The following is a 6,391-nucleotide window of genomic DNA, read 5'->3' as shown; positions in this document are numbered from 1 at the left end:
CCAAAGAAGAATCTTAAAGATTGCAGAACCAAATGGCTCTGCAATTTTGTGCAGTAACTTCTGATATTTGTTAATAAAATGTATTTGAGGTGTTCACTAGACAGACTTGAGAACACCATTGGTAACAACTGTCTAGTATACAATTAGCAGTTAGCAAATAAGATATACATGTTCTGGTAGAATCTAGGCTTACTATAAGGATTTTTCTAACATGAGCCATGTATTTATAATGTAAAAGAGGGGTTTCTGAATACATCATCTAAGGCTAAAAGAATCATTCATGGTGTCCAGATCCTGGAAGCCTGGGCAAAGAAGATGGAAAATTTCCTAGGTCAAAGTCCATTTCTACCAATAAGATTCTGTATATATGGATCATGTGAATCTATCTACTTGGTGAGTATAGAAAGTGTTTAGATAGGGAGACATGGAATTGTGATGCTTAACAACCATTTCCTAATAGAAACTCTCAAAATGATAAAAGGGATACCTTCTATCATTTCAAAAATATGATTTTCTTGAAATTTTCAGAAAAAGATTTCATATGCTCCCCTGATAAAAAACATTTTAACATCTGTAGTCTGCAATTTTCCATAGCTCATTATTTCTGTATCCTTCTCTCTATCTTTCCGTAGACGTAAGATGTTGTTCTGTTTGCCCAGGCTGAAGTGCAGTGGCATGATCACAGCCTACTACAACCTCAAATTCCTGTGTTCAAGCAATCCTCATGTTTTAGCCACCCAAGTAGCTAAGACTACAGTTGCATGCCACCACACCCAGCTACTTTAAAAAAATTTTTTTTTGTAGAGACAGGGTCTCACTATGTGGCCCAGGCTAGTCTCAAACTCTTGGCCTCAAGTGATCCTCCCACCTCAACCTCCCGAAATGCTGAGATTACAAATATCAGCCACTACATCCAACCCTGTATCCTTCTCTATGAAAATATCACTTCCTTTTATTGATATTATTTTTCTCATTTATTCACATAATGATTGGTCTGGATGCTAATCCTTGTTCTGTTGCTATCTTCCATTTGTTCCTCTTAACCTCTCTAGGATATGTATTTCTCTTGCTATAAAGCTAAAGCCTTGAATTGTGTAATTTTAAAAAATTATTTTAACCTTTTCACCATAAAATAAAATAAGTAGAGAAAATCTACATTTAAAAATGTGTAGCTAAATGAATGACTACCACCCTTGTAAGCACCACCCAATTTAAGAAATATAACTTTTTCAGCCACTTGAGCAGCTCTTCGTAAGCCTTGTTCCAGACACCAATCCTCTCCCTCTCCTCAATGTTACCAATACTCTGATCTTTATATTACTCATCTAGGTATCTTCATACCTTTATAGACCAAGGGTGCATCCACACACATCATAGTTTTTTCTTCCCTTGTATCCCATGTCTATTACTATAATAATGCTGCATAACAAACAACCACAAAACGAATTACAGTAGTACACAGCAGTAAGTTCTAATTATGTCTGGAGTAGTCAGTTGGGAGCCCTACTGATCTTAGCAGAACTTGCTCATATATCTGCATTTATAGGCTTCCAGCTCCTTGATGCTGGCCTCAGCTTGGATGATCTTGATGGCTTGGCTATATTCCTTCTGCTTCCCAGTTCCCAGCAGGCTAAAGTGCAGAAATGAAAAAGCAAAAAAAAAAAAAGGCCAACAACAAAAAGCAAATATATCAGACATTCTGAGGCTTTGCTTTGTATTAGCACACTGCCACTTCTACTTCCTCCTAGGACAAAGCAAGTTACATGGCCATGTACTGAGTCAGAATAGAGGAACACTGCAAAGTAAGATGGCAAAAGGCATGAACATAGGGAGCAGTGAAAAAAATGGAGCCGTCTTTACCATCTACCATAGTCTTTACTCATGACTACAATTATTCATTTCCCCATACATGCTGAGACACATTGCTAGTGGTGACACTCACAAGACTCTCCAAAACATCTCATCCTATAGAGCATCAAGTTTAAAATTCAGCAACTTGTGGTAGACATATATCAGGACTTGATGCAGATTAGGTTCCCTGGAAGGTATATTCTGAGAAAGAAATTAGCACACACCATAATTATTTGGGAGTACTCTTGAGACAAACTCTTACAGAAAACAATAAAAGAAGGATTAGACAGATGGAGATGTTGATCTGTGGTTCAGTTCCAAGAAACCCCCAGGTAACCCAAAAGAAATTCCACAGCTTGCAGTGACCCCTCATAATTGTGCCAAGTTGGGTATAAAGGGCTGGAACTTCATGACCAACGTGAATCAGACCTGTCCCTGTAAGAATATATGACCTTGGGAAATAAGCCATTGGAAATGCCCAAAGAGGGATGACAACTAAGGACTATCTTTCGTGAGCACTCCAGCAGCTGAGAAAGTAAGTCCTTCATTCCTGAGGGGTATCTAGGCAGAACAACACACTCTCCACCACAAGTATAGATACGGCTCGTCTTGATCTAGAGACCTACGAATTAAAAGACAAATCATCATAAAGTGGTGAAATCAGGTGAAATCAGGCAAAATAGTCACAATAAACACAGCCATTCACAAAGGGGAAAGATAGGAGGCACATTGTACTCACTGGTACATAGCAATTCTGCAATCCCACTGGATGGTGGGTCTATTTTTAGGATGAATATTTCTTGATAATGCCCCGGTTTGGCTTCCTGGGAGTGGCTCCTCAGTCAGTTGTTTTCCACAGCCCTTGGCTCCATGTTCTTGGAATCCTTGTTTTTCCATCACCTTATTTGGCCATTTTTGAAGAGAACATGAAAAAATACACCCTTTGAACAACTTTCTCAGCCTATTTCTTGCCTGTAGAAAGTTGAGGTTCCATATAGCTTTCAGAATTTTGAACAGTCCAAATTAATGGCAGTTTTACTACTATAGCAGCATAAAAACCTTCTGGGTTTCCTGTGGTCTTTAATCCAGCCCATGTCATTTCCCAAAAGCTGTAACCCAATTACAAACATCCCTCACCAATTTAATTACTGCTACAACTACATTTGGCATGTCAGACTACAGTGGGAAATATTATTATGATTTCTAGAGGTCAGAATTCTAGGTCATTGAGGAAAACAGCAACTGTCTAGGTTCCTGTCTACAACTAAAAGCAATAAAGAGAAATAATAAGAAAAACAAAACTACACAAACTATGCCCTCAGCATAAGCTGAACATAGAGAATACCCAAACTTCATGATAACTGTAAGTAACAAAAAGAATAAACACCAAATCCCCATGCATGGTTTCTCATGGTCTTACCGTGCTGGCCAGTTTTGTGGTAAGCAAAAGCACACCTAGAAAAACGATAAAAGGCAAAAAAGACTCATCATACAGAGAGAGAGAAAGAAACATAGCAAATAAAATATACATAACTATAAACTACTCTGTCAGAGTTTAAAATAAAAGTTGCAACCATATAAATATAAATATAAATATAAATGGGCTAAATATAAATATAAATAAAATGGGGTAAACTATTAATAAAAGCAAAGGATTTTCAGTTTTGGTGCACAGAGCAAGATGTAACTATATGCTACATACAAAAAACACATAAAACAAGGTGAATCAGAAAATCTAAAATTAAGAGATGAACAAAATATTAAAGTCAATGGAAACAATAAGAAATCAGGAAATGTGATCTGCTATCAGCCAAACTAGAATTCAATCCAAAAAAATTAAATATAACAAACATGTTAAAAGTCACAACTTAATACTAAAGAGTTACAAGATCTAGACAGCAGGTACAACAAGGGAGATTTTATAACCATATACCAAACTTTATAAGCATATACGAAATTTACAGCCATACAGTAAATAATACACCTCTTCTCAAGTGCAATAAAACATTTACAAAACATAATCAAATGTTAAGTCACAAAAAAATCAGTAAGTTTCATAAAGTAGAAATATCACAACAAATAAATATCATAATGCAATAAAAACTAGAAATTGTTAACAGAATCAAAGAGCAAAAACACTCTTCCATGCAAATTTTAAGAAAAAATATTCATTGGAAAACATTCTACCCAAAGGGAAAATACAAACTTACATGACAAAATTTCTGAAAAAAAATAATAATGGAAAGATGTATTGAAATTAGTATTTAGAGGAAAATTCATGGAACTAAATAAACTAAATATTTCTGATAAAAAAATTTAATGAAATTAAGAAATTAAAAACCCAGCTCAAAAAACAATAAAGAAGCAAAAAGAAAGCACAAAGAAACATAAAATAAAGATAAAAGTAGAAATTAATCAATTAAAAATAGAAAAACAGTAGACTTATCAATCAAACTCCTATACTCTGGTTTCTCTTCAGATTTTATAAATCTTTTGCCGTGGAAATCAAACTCCTGTAGGTTTGAAGAAATTAATAAAATAGGGGAGAAATTATAAAATAAAAATAGAAGATGACAAGGGGAAACAACCACTGAATCAAAAATTAAAACACTGTGAGTATTTTGCAGACCTCTATGCAAATAGCTTTGAAAACACAAGAAATGGATAATTTCTTAGGGCAATAAAATAAATGATATTTGACTCAGTTATAGATAGACAGCATTTTCCATAGAAGATAAAAAGTAAGCTATTAAGAAACTACATCACCAAAAAAGCACCTTGCCCAGATAACTTTAGAAGAAAATTTTACCAAATCATCAAAGATTTGATATTTCCAACATTTCATATAGTGTTCTAGAACATTAAAGATGAAGAAAAACCTCCTAATTTTTAAGAAGCAAGTCCTACACTAATACCTAAATTAAATTTTTAAAAATACAAAAAAACCTACAGAGCAATATGTTTATGGATATTAATATAAAAATACCAAGTAAAACATTAGCAAACAAAATCCTATACATTGTGAAATTAATACAACATGCCTAAGTGGAATTTATTTCAGAATGCAAAGTTGGTCCAATATTAAATAACCCATTGGTATTATAATCCACATTATCAAATCAAAGAAAAATATTTATGTATCTCCATAGATAATGAAAAATCCTCTGAGGAAATTCAATACTGATTCCTGGTGAAAACACTCAAAAAAAAGAAACTTAAAATTTCTTTCTTAACATGATAAATTAGACAGATAGACTTCCTAAGCCAATATCTTACTAAGTTGGAAAATATCAGAACCATTTTCATTAAGGTTATAAACAAGACAAGGATGACCACCATCCTTATGACTATATACCATTGTATCAGAGGTGTTACCTAATGCAATTAGAGAAAAGAAACCAATTAATGGTACAAGAATTGGTAAAGAAGGAGTAAAATTATTGCTACTGGCAATGATATTTGGTTGGTGCAAAAGTAATTGCGGTTTTTGCAATTCAAAGTAACAGCAAAAACCACAATTACTTTTGAACAAACCTATTAGTATGCCTAAAAAACTTTAGAAAATCAATGACAAAAGAAGCGCTACCCATGAAAGGATTCAGTGAAGTTGCAGAATATAAAAATAATATGGTGAAATCAGCAACCTCATTTAAACAAGCAAATCTGTTAAAGATTATAATGGTAGAGCAAACTTCATCTGCAATAGCAACAAGGAGAGTAAGTATATAGGAATAAACTTAGCAAATCATGTGTGAAACCTCTATGAAGAACTTTAAAAACAAAGAAATTTCCAGGTTCGGCTGTAGGTAAAGGGCTTGGATATTATCACTTCTGTCTTCAGCAAGAAAAATTTGTAAATCAGTGACTTTTCCTGGACCCATAAGGAAATTGAAATTTCAGCATAATCAACACCCCCAAATCTGGAGAGACAGGCATTTACAGAGAGGCACAGCTAAGATCTACTTACCTGAAACTTAAGCTTCTTGAGCCATCATCTGGTAGGAACACTTAAGTAATTATTTTGGTGAATTGCTGGAGACTGAGTGTGGACTAGCATGAGCATGAGAAACTCCTTGATGGCTGAGGTCTGAGGCAGACCCCTAAATATTCAGGAGCTTTATCTCCAGGAATCCCAACAGATAATCATCCCATCACGCCTCTGCAGGGAGAGGGAAAGAGTAATAATTGCAAAGTAATCTCTGACCCTTCTTAAAATAAAGGCCTACTATTTAAGAGAAGAGGCATTTTTTGAGCTTATGTTACGTGGGGGAAGGTCATTCCACCCACTCCAAGCCCTTCTAGCTTTCTTGTCTCACCTCAGAGGAAAAAATAATCAACAGGATCCAGGGTTTCAAGGAAATGGACTAGGAAAATTGCATCCAAGGAAGGGAGAAGGGAGCAGAAAGAAAAGAAAAAAAGCTATACCACTGGGAAGACAGTACTGATGGTCATAGCCAAAAGACACAAACCATTCCCCCTCACCAAAACACTGAGACTTAATTTCAACATTATAAACAGACTGCTCTTCTTCCCCACCTTT

Source organism: Trachypithecus francoisi, unplaced genomic scaffold, assembly GCF_009764315.1.
Source record: "Trachypithecus francoisi isolate TF-2019V2 unplaced genomic scaffold, Tfra_2.0 Contig01440, whole genome shotgun sequence".
NCBI lineage: Eukaryota > Metazoa > Chordata > Mammalia > Primates > Cercopithecidae > Trachypithecus > Trachypithecus francoisi.
The sequence above is the reverse complement of the archived record's forward strand: the minus strand, read 5'-3'. Positions refer to the sequence as shown.